Source organism: Podarcis cretensis, assembly GCF_951804945.1.
Source record: "Podarcis cretensis genome assembly, chromosome: Z".
NCBI lineage: Eukaryota > Metazoa > Chordata > Lepidosauria > Squamata > Lacertidae > Podarcis > Podarcis cretensis.
Genome location: NC_137184.1, coordinates 43,619,605 through 43,632,739, shown reverse-complemented (window position 1 = coordinate 43,632,739; position 13,135 = coordinate 43,619,605). Strand labels below are relative to the sequence as shown.

Genomic DNA, 13,135 nt, shown 5'->3' with positions numbered 1-13,135 from the left:
AAGCTTGAAACGGGTCCACTAGCAGAGAAAGTCTTAATGTGCAATTGGAAGTGTTTGTGATTTCAAATAGAGCTTTCAAGACCTTGCCCAATTTGTTTCAAAATGATCTTAATGTATGACATTATAGTATTTAAAAATGTATAGCAACTGCTCCCCATAAAACAAGACTCCTACCACTGATTGTTTACAAACCTAATATGCCAAATTCACTTCAGTTTGCATTTGGGAAACTGAGGTTGAGAGACTATGTGTCAAAAAAACCTATATAATGAATTCCTGGCAAAAGTTCTACTTGAATCCATGTTTCCCAGATCCTAATCTAATCTGTTACCTAGTTGTCATATCAAACAGCAATGTCCCTCCAAAGTATGTTAGGGGAAGATCTAGTTGTGTCCAAAGTAGCCTCTTTCAGCATTTGTTTGAAGATTAATGACAACCCCTTACTCACAACTCTCAGGGCTTTGAAGTCAATGCTATATATCTAACAAATGATGTTTGTATGGCCTCATGAACATTTGGCATTTGAAAGTGAGACCAGCTTGTAAGAGAGAAATGCTCACTGGACACCCATCCCTGGATGATCTCACTTGCATGGTTCACATCACATAATATAGCAGATCAAGGCAACAACACAGCTCACCAATTCCTCTGGACAAGAAATATCAAGGTGGTGGGTGTAGATATTAGTCAGAGAGGATGAAGGGATTCAACTCATTGTTAAGTAAGCAAATTTCACTCTACAATGCTCTTTTTTGTTGCATTATCAACTGATGAGTTCTAAGTTTACAGAGCAAGAGTTGTGCTCCTCTGCAGGGCTTGCGGGCTTTTAAAAACTTTTTTCTTTCTTTCTAAATAAATATAGTTTTATTGATTTCCAATAAATAAATCCAAAAAAAGAGAGGATACAAAAACAAAATTCCCCTCGTCCCCCTCTGCCCCTCCAGGACAAAGCAGTTGAGTTAAGTTTGCCATTCTTCAGGATTATCAGTAAAGTATTTTTTACAAAATGATGTCATATTTTCAACATCATTTATATTATTCAATGCAAGCAATCTCTTGATTATTTTTTCTTCAGGTTAAGAACAGTTTCAGGTTAAGAACGGACCTCCGGAACGAATTAAGTACTTAACCCGAGGTACCACTGTATAGCAATGTTTCAGCTATGCATTGGAGGAATTTGTCAGACTATACACTTGGCAGAGTTTGAGTCCCAACAAATATCGGGGAAGTTGAAGTCCCCCATGATTACTATTTCTTTCTTTATCACAATCGGCTTTTGAAACTCTTCCACATTTCCAAAGTTTGTCACACATTGTTGGGGAGATGGGCATCAATTAAAAAAACCACTAATCAGAATCCGCCTTGGACTCACAATATTATTTGCGTCTGATAGTTGCAGTTGTTAGGATGCTAGTCCATCCTCATTTAAGCCTTGTTAGCACTTACTCACTTGCAAGGTCTGGAGCAAGCCTCAGCTCCCCATAGGCTATGCAAAAAGTTACACTGAATCTGTATACTAGAACATGACACCAGCTTTCCCAGATATTACCTGCTCAAGTTGGCATATCAACCTGCTCTTAATTACCTGAGGCAAAATCATGTTGCTGTTTAATGTTAACTAAAGTTTAGAACTATCACATGAAATGGTTGAAATGCTAAGACCATTGATGAAAGGCAATTATGAGGGGCTAGGGAAAAGGGATTGAGTCTGCCAGGGAAGAAAAGGATTAATCTCTCATCTCCATCTGTCAGACTTAACTGACCATAAATCCATAAGGCTTATTTCTCCAACATCTGCTACTGGCTGTTTGAACAGTCCTTTCTAGTCCTTTTTTTTGTCATTATGGTTTATGATGTTGCTCATCAGAGTGGCATTATTTCTCTGTGGATTTTGCACATGTAAGGGAGAGTGAAGCCTTGCAGTTCTGTTCTCAAAAACTGAGGCCTTGGGCACTTATTACAACCAGGGAGAGGATGCTGGTGTAAGGATACGAGGCAATGAATCACCATCCTGCCCATATTCTTAAAGCCTTTTAAAGTTGAGGAACATATGTGAGTTTATGGATAATTTTATGATACAATCATGTGAGAAGCATCATTAGATTTGTGATGTTTTGCTGAATTATGATTTCAACAGTGCTGTGCTTGAAAATGGGGTCCCTGGTCAGATTTAAGGGGAGGCTGTCAATGTGGCTATCCTGAGGTGCAGGGCTTGAGGACTGTGCCAGGGCAGATGTATATATAAAGGTAAAGGTACCCCTGCCCGTACGGGCCAGTCTTGACAGACTCTGGGGTTGTGCGCCCATCTCACTTAAGAGGCCAGGGGCCAGCGCTGTCCGGAGACACTTCCGGGTCACGTGGCCAGCGTGACATCGCTGCTCTGGCCAGAGCCAGGGCCAGAGCCGCACACGGAAACGCCGTTTACCTTCCCGCTGGTAAGCGGTCCCTATTTATCTACTTGCACCCGGAGGTGCTTTCGAACTGCTAGGTTGGCAGGCGCTGGGACCGAGCAGCGGGAGCGCACCCCGCCGCAGCGATTCGAACCGCCAACCTTTCAATCGGCAAGCCCTAGGCGCTGAGGCTTTAACCCACAGTGCCACCTGCGTCCCATGATGTATATATAACATTGGTTATATGTTGAATCCCAGCCCAGGACAGGGTGTGCACACATGCACAAACATGTGTGCGCATGCTCATACACACACCACAGATCCCTGTACAAAACCTGTTTGCACTGGCAGTTGAATTCTACTTCAGCACTGGTAATAAGACAGCACCCTCATAAGACAGCACCCTCCACTGAACCTGAATGTAGCAGGCAAATTCTGGGGGCCCAGAGCAGGTCACACGTTCCATAAAGCTCTGTCTTTCAGCACTGTGCTGTCACTACCATCCCAGAATTTCCTGACAGAGGTATTTGTCTTGTTTTATCTAATAGTAGGGCCAGTCCTTCCAACAAGGAATTGAAGGGGAAACAGACTTGCCCCAGTCTTTATGCGCTGAAAAATTGTAACCACAATCTAACACATGGAAATGTGTTGCATGACCAGGTGTTAGATGGATAGCTGTCATTCTGTGAAAAGGCCACTATGTGTTGGACTAGGACATGCGAGACCAAGGTTCAAAATCCCATTCAATGGGTGACCTTGGACCAGTCCCTGACTCTCAGCCTTACCTAGCTGAATTTTACACTGTATTTTATTCAATGTATGTTCTGAGGAAGTGAAGTACCATGGTTTGGAAAAGACAAATAAGCCCAGGATGCATGAAGGAATCGGTTGATCATCTTGCTACATTATAAGTAGGGAGGCTCTGATTTATGGTGTCTGGGAAATAAAGCCATTTCATTTGCCTCTTTCTTTCACCTCTTGAGCTTTTGGTTTTCTTACTGTCATTTTAATTCACTTATCAGAGAGAGAAAGAAAGAGAGCAAGGGAGGGGGGAATAAATTCAAACAAGTTGCATAGACTGAAAGCTCGGGCAAAAGAATTTGTGGAGAAACAAGATATAGCAGAGATATGGAACAGGGAAGAAAATTACATTTGTCAAACACTTCTGTAGAAGAAAGAGTATCAAGCTATAGTAATTTATATATAAGATCATGACGCACCACATCTCAGAAACAAATGGGCATGGAATACAAATTTAGGGATGGGGAAGCAATTTGGTACAGTTCATATTCAAATGAGAGCCTGCCTGCCTAATTCACACTTCCCAAAACACTGTGTGAACCAAAACAGAGCTATCCTCCTAAATTCACCTTTCTACAAATTTGACTATACAGTACTCCAACCAAATACGCATACCTATAAAATGCATATATTAGGGGGGAGTGTGCATTAAATGCATTTGCATAGCTGATACCACAGTAGTTATTGTGGTAAGGTTGTACTGCTCACTTGATTTCTGTTTACCTTAGTCATGGCAATGTATCAGGAAGAATAGAGGGAGGGGAGGGGCAGTGGTGAGGTCCACACACTTGCACCTTGCTGGGAGAGCCAATCTAGTGAGGAGGGTGGCACATTTGTACCACGTCCCTCACCTCCCCCTCTCTATCCTGAGAAGTGGCAGTTACTCATAGCATCTGGGGTGATGCCCCCACCACACTATTCATTCCTCTTCCAGAAATGTCTGAGAGGTGTGAGATTCCAGGGGTTCCAGGGGCTTACTCAGTTTCCTTGGAATGAGGGACAGCAGAGACTGTAATGCCTTTATGATATCAGGTTTACACATACATACAACCTGAGCCTACGGTGGAGGGGCTCACACCAGAAGGTCTTGCTTCCTTGGGGTTTGAAAAGAAATCATGCATGTCTCTCTTTCTCAGGCTTCTACCTGCTTCTAGCCAGCTCTTTCTCACTATTCTGGCCTTTGTCTTTCTCACTACCAACCAGGTGAGGGAGGGCCCCCCATCAATTTGCCCTTTGGCATAGGGCAGCTTCACATCAGAGGGCAGCAAATGGGAAAGAATGGGGGGGGGGACCTGAAACTAAAATTCAGAGGATTTTCCCCCTGTCCCTATACAAATGCATCAGGGTCGGTCCAAAGAATTGATTTAGTTCAGAATAAGATTGCTAATGGTGATTATAAACCCCTCCCCTTTCTAATTCTTACATCCATGGTGGGGAGTCAGCAGCAGGTAGTGGTGATGGAGTCTTCATCCTTATGCCCTAGACACTTCTGTATATTATCACTGGTAAGGAATGGCAGAGAAGAGGAGGAAAGAACAGGTCACTCCCCCACAAGACTAAAAATAGTCAAAAGGAGAGTAATGAAAATAAGAGTTTAAAAATATATATGTTTTGTTTTTGTTTTTGTTTTATAAAATGTGAAAACCTAATAAAAATTTTATAAAAAAATAAAAATAGTCAAAAGGAAAGCAACAGAGGAAGAAGGAACAGTGTAAACATATCCAGTTATTTCAGCTATGTGGATTTAGAATTGAATACAGGTAGGGAGCCTTTGCTCACCAGTGCCTCCAGAGGCTTCTGGATTTGGGTTCCCATCAATCCCAATGATAGGCCATGGTGGCTGGAACGGATGGGATTTGTGACTCAAAACCTCTGAAGGTTGGTCGGGGAAGTTGCATTATGGCTGTGGGGATGAGTGAGCAATTCAAAAGGCTTTACTCTAAACTGCCCTGTGATACACATATGAAAGCTGGTATATATAAATTTAACAAATAAAATCATGGAAAGGGTGAATTTTCAGGAGGGGATGGAAGGAAGGCTAGAAGGAGGGAAGGAGATGGTCTCCTGAAGTATCCTGAGAGGCACAAGATGCAGCAAGTCTGGTTGGAGGCTTTGATGCTTCTGAGTACCAGTTGTTGGAAACCTCAAGAGGGGAGAGTGCTTTTGTGCTCCCGTTCTACTTGTAGATTTCCACAGGCATCTGGCTGGCCACTTCTGTGCATGATACTGGATTAGATGGGCCATTGGCTTGATTTATTTATTTATGTTTGTTTGTATTTATTTATGTTTGTTTGTTTTTTTCTGAAGAAGCATGGAATGCTGGTGACTATGGAATATGTATATAAAAAATAAAATATTGTCCAGTAGCACCTTATAGACCAACTTATAGACAAACATATCTACATGCTACCATCCCAAACATACCAAACAATCAATTGTATATATAGCCAGGCTCTACATTACAGCTGCATCTGCTTCAAGGTCTGCTCTGCTAGAACCACTATGGATTAAACTCAGCCCTTCTGTGATTCCCTATACTTAAACATCCATAGCATGGCCTAATTAGCAAAACCTACCTGGCCACAAAATTTGCTTGCTCTTCTTTTAGGTTGGCTGTCAGATGGAATAACGGTAGGTGTGCAATTAAACAGGAAGGGGGAAGTTGCTCTTTTGTGCCTACTGGGGTACAAAATAAAAAGTGACAAATGACTTTATTAGTACATGACAGGAAAACATACTCTTAACTCTATGGGTTAATCACAACTCAGCTGACTGACAGCTTGTACAATGGAACCATCATTTATAGACCCTTATCACCAAATATCCCAACACTTCTGTGGATAAATGCAGGTGTCTGGACATGAAACTCAAGCAGGTTGTGTCCATTCAGTTGAGACATTCATTTATACATAATTTATAGAATAGGATTGTTCTGAATGAAGGTACATTAAACAATAGTGCATTCCCAGGAAAGGACAGCTAGCCTGAGTTGTCTGAAATCATGCAGGGCTTTGTAAGAGTGTGCCAAATCATTTTGAAATGTGTATGCTAGAGTTTCTCTGCTATCTCACATAAAGCAAGCCTTTGAGGCAGACATGGAAGTTTCTATGTAAGAGGTGTGGGATTTCTCAAAAGAATTTTGCACATTTTTACCCAGAGACAGGAATGTTGCAAAGTCCTTAACTTGGGGCTCAGGCCTATGACATAAGAGTGCATATGCTGCACACAACTGCTCCCATGTGTAGAAATGTGTGAGGGGCCTGCACAGGCCAGGTGAAGATGTGTGCGCACTGGTGCCTGCAGGAGAAATGCCTCCTCACCAATGCATGTTTGGCCAGCATGAAAAGGGTTCTTTTATGTGCTGATGTATATACATAGAGGTCCTCTATGCAAGAAGATGGCCTTGATTGGTCTAGGTCCCTCTTTGAATGGTTGCATACACTTTGGTACATGCATACAACTCTTTCACATACTGGAAAAACCATGGATAGTGAATGTGTGAACCTTTCAACCATATGTGTAAATCGGAATAAGTAGAACTTATATATAAGCAATTGTTGTTATCATCATCACCACCACCATTTAGGCAAGGGATTAATAAACCAATTTTGAATGAACTGATATAGTGACTGATGAAACAGTAAGGAATTTTTGAGGCACCTTCAGGACTAAAAGATATTGGTATTGTCAATATCTAACCTTTGTGGACTAGCAGAGTCAATTTCATCACATCCATGATGAGGCTATGAAACCATTTTGAAAAATTCACAAAAAGCAGTTCGAAAGACTATCCTTTGATAGTAGACTTGAGGTGAACATTTAAGTAACACTGCCAGTCATGCCCACTGAAACTTAGCACTACCCTGCAGAAGATATAAACGAGGAGAAAATGCAGTCTGCTCAACTAGGAGAACTTCTGTACCTCCCCCAGTTTCCTCCTGGCACCTGCCAGGGCCTGTAAAATCAGACAAAGATCCTTTCAGTCACCAAAACTAGCAACTATGAGGCCAACAATAGTATAGCCCTTGCCAGCATATATAAAGCCTCAGATGGCCCCAGGTTTTGGCTGAGATCATTCACAGTTCAGCTAGCAGGGCCTACAGGGATCTGACCATGGTCCTGAACTCCTTAAAAAGCTTTGTCTTGACTTTGCCTCATTTGATTTTGCCAAGACTTTGCCTCACCCAACTTGACCTGCTTGGAAGCAGCTCTGCTTATTCCTCTCGCTTCATCTTCTAGCCCCAAGTCTCAGAAGAAGAGGTTACTCCCCATTTTGCAATGAAGTTTTTTTTATCACGTGGTGGACTTTTTTATGCAAGTAGGATTTCATCATACTTGAGGGTCTGCCGAATAGTTACATTTCAAGTATTTTAACTAGAGTGAGGTATGTGAATAAAACAGAAGATAAAAAGGATTCAGATTGGCCTGACTTTTGGAAAACAAACTAAAGAAACAAGCTAACTTTATCAAAATGATTTCTATCAGTGTGCTGGCAAGTGCAGGGTGGGAGTGAAATATTTCCTTTGTAGGCAACATGCCTGAGGACACGTCCAGGTCCTTGTATGCACTAAATCCATCTTTTATAAGCAGAAATTCACTGTACAGCCATAAATATTTAAGTAGTCAAAAAGGTCAGACCCTGTTTCCAACAGTGGCTGCCTCCTGAGCATGGACTGAAAATGTATATTTTCTTTTTAATTAGAACTGTCAACTAATGAAAAATTAATCATATACAATTGTTTCATCATGAGTTATTCATTTAAATGTAAAACATACACTTGCATGTCACCACAGCACCAATACAAGCACCTTTTTAGGCATTTGAAAGAAACACATCATCATTCCCAAATCTGCAAGAATGGACTATTGGCATGAATTTAACTGGTAAAGCTGGCAATCGGGCTTCCTTGCCTCTAGGGGGATCGTAGGAAAGGCACTGTTCTAGAAAAGTTAGTTATAATAGTAAACAAGTGCCAATGGGAGGAAATGGGTAAACTCCCAGGCACTGAACCAGAGACAGCTAATTAAATCATAGCCCAGTGTCTTTGAAGTCAAGATTACAAGCCAGTCGTAACTATTTCACTAAGTCCTACTTTTTTCAATGAGATGGAAGCTGAAATTCTATACTCACTTACCTAGAAGTAAACCTAACTGAACTCAAAAGGGCAGACTTCTAAGTAGGCACTCATAGGATTGCACTGTGAAGTAGAAGTAACTTCAGTAGCAATCTAATCCACCTTTCAACCCAGTTAACGTTGGATATCCACCACTATGGCATTTCTGACTGCTGGCCATCTGACTTCTGCTTAAAAACTTCCAATAAAGGAAAGTACAACTTACAAGGCATTCTGTTCCACTGTCAAAGTGCTCGCCATCATGATTTTGTTTTTAATACTTCTTAATTTCAATTTTTTTTCTGGTAATTTGAACACATTGCTTTGTGTCCTGCGTTGTGGAGCAACATAAAACAAATCTGCTCAGTCATAAATGCAGACATTCAAATATTAGATGATGACTTAATCATCTCTTCTCCAGGTGAAAAAATCACAACTCCTTCACTCTTTCTTCAGAGATCTCGATCTGCAGAGCCCTCACTGTTTTTGTTACCGTTTCCAGAAATGTCGCAGTTTGTTCACACCCCTCTTAATCTGTGGTGCCCAAAACTGGACACAGTACTCCATAGAACTCAAGGTTGGTTAATATATGTATGAATGCTTACTGCAACATCAGCTAAACATCATAGATACAAGTTGTCCAGTAGCACCTTAGAGACCAACTAAGTATGTTCTGGGTATAAGCTTTTGTGTGCATGCACACTTCTTCAGATACACTAAAACAGAATTCACCAGACCTTTATATATAGTGGGAGGGTGGGGTGGGGTTTTTCTCAGGCGGGTAGTAAGAGATGGGTGATTGACTCAATGGGTATGGTAAACCTGTTGACGACTGTTAATTACTGCAATTAGTCCTACAGGAAAAAGCATGGGATAGTATTTATATATTTTGACTGTGTCAGACCAACACAGCTACCTACCTGAATCATAGATACAGTGGTACCTCTGGTTATGAACTTAATTTGTTCCGGAGGTCTGTTCTTAACCTGAAACCATTCTTAACCTGAGGTATCATTTTACCTAATGGGGCCTGCTGCCACCACATGATTTCTGTTCTCATCTTGAGGTAAAGTTCTTAACCCAAGGTACTACTTCCAGTTTAGCAGAGTCTGGAACCCGAAGTGTTTGTAACCCGAGGTACCACTGTACAACTTCCATATAATCTCAGACTAATTGAAACAATGGGACTAAAGTATGATTAATATAGTTTGCAATTCTAACTCCATTTACCACGGAGTACACTCCATTGCATTCAATAGAACTTCTTTTGAGTAGGCATAGTTAGCATTGTTCTGCAGGTCTGGATCCAACTCATTTTTTCCCCCAGTGGAGACTTTTTACAAATTTGATCTGAAGCTATTGAGGGCATGCATGTTTGACAGAGCCCAACATCTCATAAATGCATCAAACATAAATCTGGTCCCCCAGTTAGGAATGGAACAGTTAAGTTCTCTGTCTTTTACATGATGCTTTTATTAGCTTAACTAAATCTATACTTCGTCCTGAGAGACCTAATGAATACATACATTTAATTTTCTGTTATCTGTTATGGCACTTGATAACTTCCTATCAAATGATTGCATAATCAGTTGGTTGTCCCACCTAAATCTAAATTTGTCAATCTGCATTTCTCTCATTTTCTCATTTCTCCAATCTTAAATTCTGTGCTCCACATTTTCACACCAGTTTACATCCTTTTAAAAAGAAATCTTTAGAAATTCATCAACATTTTGGTGTAGATTTATTCTAAAATACACTTGTATTTTCTCACAATGCACACATTTTAGTAAACCCATTTTCATTAATATAATAATGTATCTTTGTATGTTAGTTTAGCTAAAATATGCATTTTTGTACACATTGCTTGACCAGAGAATGGCACTGCAAAATCCAGATAAGTGTTAATTATTATTATTATTAAATGTGTTGTTTTTAATTTTTAATAAAACAAGTAAACATAACACGGGCACTGCATGAACAACAGTTCATAAACATACAAGCACAACACTGTATTAAAGCAACCAAGATGAGAAAAGCTGATTCCCAGTCATGACTTAAGAAAATCTTTCCAGTATGAAGTCTGAGTCCCTGGAGGGCAACAGTTTATATTATGTTTGCTTCTAAAGCGGATAAAAGGAAATCAAATTTTGTCAATGCTGTCATGTTTTGCCATTCCCTTAAACAGTGGTGGGTTAAGTGTTCTGAAAGTGCTGTGTCCCATACACAAGACCACTATTTGGCCTTATAAGACACGTCCAACACTCTCTCAATATCAATCAGAATGAGGTGAGTTCTGGGATTAATGTTACTAAGAAAGCATTCCTCTCCCCCTGCATCTGATAGAACACACACATACACACACAAACATACACACACACACTGCCGTGCACGCCAAAGCAAAAGTTATTGAGGCACTCACAGTTGATTTGATCTTCAAGCATGAGCTCTAGATCCTGCACTGTCATTTTGAGAATCTCCATTTCAGACTGTCTCCAGATCCATTAGCTTTCTTAGTTACATCCAGCATTTTAGCTGAAGGGGTTTCTATTCTAGTTTCAAGATTCTGACAGGCCTCTGTCCAGGTTGCTTTAGGAGCATGCCTAACCTATGAAATATATTCACTGGCTCATCTGACATGTAAGTCATTTTCAAGCCCTGCCTTGCCCTTGAGCCACCTCACACCATTGTGGTTTGCTTTTCTATTACGTTGGTCTGAGTGAAGTTTCTGCAACTTTGCTTGCAGGGTTCTCGTGCTCTTCTGCATCCCCTTTCCAATCCTGTGGGTTCTTTTTAATCGAGGTCTGTTCTGTTTGATCATTCACAGAAGACTTTGAATTCCTGTGGTTATTGGAACAACTAGGCAGCCATTAGGCTTGCATGCTAACCCTTCATCCCAGTAAGTGTGAATTATGAAGGGTAGCTGTGTTTGGGTTTGCATATTGTTTCAGAAAAATACTTTTCCTTTAAATGTGAACTGAATTTCTTCCTCATTCATTGTGAATGTTTAATCCCTCATGTTGATCTTTGAGTTTAGCTTATTTGAAAATAAGCTGCATCATTACATGGGACATTCTTTGCGGCAAACCAAGTTCTTATTAATGCAGTGTGAGGGCCTTGTGGTGATCTCATAATAAAAACACGACTATTTTTCCATCACTTTATATTTAAGATACCATGCTTCATTTTTTCTATAAATGTTTATGTGTCATAGAAATATGCATGGAACTCCGTGTCCTCTTTTTTTAAAGGCATCATTATTAATCCGCATTGATCAGACCACCCTGCTATGCCTATTTATCAAACTTTAAAAGATCGAAGCTTTCACTGTCCATAAAATCTGGCTTATTTTCCCTCATTATTTCCTGATATTCATCCTTCAACTCTCATTTAATGAGAAAAGGTCTTCCTTCTCTCTCTGACCTCTCCTTTAAATCTGACATCAATCTTTAGAATTTTTTTTTCCTGGTATCACATCTCTGCCATTAATCTTAAAGGTGTGTGGATTGTTAAATGCATTTTTTAACATGATTGCCACAAAAGAGTAATTGCCGTAGTGTGTGAAATTGTTACCTGGACTTACATCTTCATAGGAAGAGATTGTGGCTGTTCAAAATGTTTTTAAACAATGTGGGGTGGGGTGAGGGGTAAAAGGGTGGGGAATTCCTTAAGTTAATATCTTGCAATTTGGTTGATCTTGCAGTTTGAGTGCTCTTGCAAAGTCCAGTTTGGGGTCACACAAATGCAGCTCAGAATCTCACTGTGCTGCAATCCAGATAAGTTTCTTGGTACATAAGAGGTACAGAAGGAGGAGAGGGTGGGACTTGCTGTGACTGGATGGAATAGAAGCCTAGACTTCCCTTTCTTTCTTTCTTTCTTTCTTTCTTTCTTTCTTTCTTTCATTGGTTCTTAAATGCATGTTCTCCTATAATCTGATATCTTGTAAAGCATAGGAAAACAAGCAAGCAAAATATAATGGCACCTTTTATCTTCCTTCCTTCCTTCTCATTAGTGGGAATTTCTGGCCCATGGGCATGATTAAGATTGCCCAATTAGAAGTTTTCCCTGAGTCATACCCACCCCTTCTTTCGTCTTCTTCTTCAGCAATCACTCGTAGCCGAGTAAGATTGTCTTCCATGAACACGGTCTTAACAGTGAGTTGGTAAGTGACTGTGGAGGCCAATTCTGGATCCACACATCCTTCCACAGTGGGGACATAGGTTTCCGGGCAGGAGTTGTTCATAGTGAGGGTTTGCCAAGCATGCCTTCTTCTTTGCACGTTTCTCCCTTTTGTTCTGAGTTTGAGCATCTTCAAAGCCCATGACACCTTTGGTGAAGGCTATTCTCCAATTGGAGCACTCTCAGAACAGTGTTTCCCAACCTTACACTGGACCAGAGGTGTGGTGTGTGGGAGGGGAGGGTCATATTGGGGTGATTGCCCTGAGCACAAAGAAATTTATGGGTGCACCTCTGTGGCTGCCATTCTGATGAGAGGCGCTCTGTGTCCTGCCTGCCTATTTCACTTCAGGAGCTGAGAAAGGATGGGCCCTTGTATTCCTTGGCCATGTGGCATCCCCTGCTTGCTGGGGAGGCAGGAGGACAGCAAGAATTGTGGCAGTTGTGGTGGTGGCACCCCAGCCCAAGAATGCGTACACACATGTCCCAACACTGCTCCAAAGCTCCATCCAGCAGCACTGCATGGAGCACTGCATGGAGGCACCGGTTAGGGGCCACATTACTTGTCTTAGGGGTGCAATGCTTCCCTAGCTCTTGGCACTGGCAACCCACACTATGCCACTGCACTGGATGTCATCTGTACAGCCAGTCCCTGCT

The 13,135-nt window shown here is 41.1% G+C and overlaps 1 long non-coding RNA gene across 1 annotated transcript in view; it reads right to left on the bottom strand.

Annotated features, from left to right (window-relative positions):
• LOC307208336 overlaps positions 1–10,866 on the bottom strand; it is a 60,031-nt gene extending 49,165 nt beyond the window's left edge. The window contains exon 1 of the long non-coding RNA XR_013835105.1: positions 10,725–10,866. This is a non-coding gene — a long non-coding RNA (uncharacterized lncRNA). The remainder of the gene's footprint in view (positions 1–10,724) is intronic.
• Positions 10,867–13,135: the final 2,269 nt, after the last annotated feature.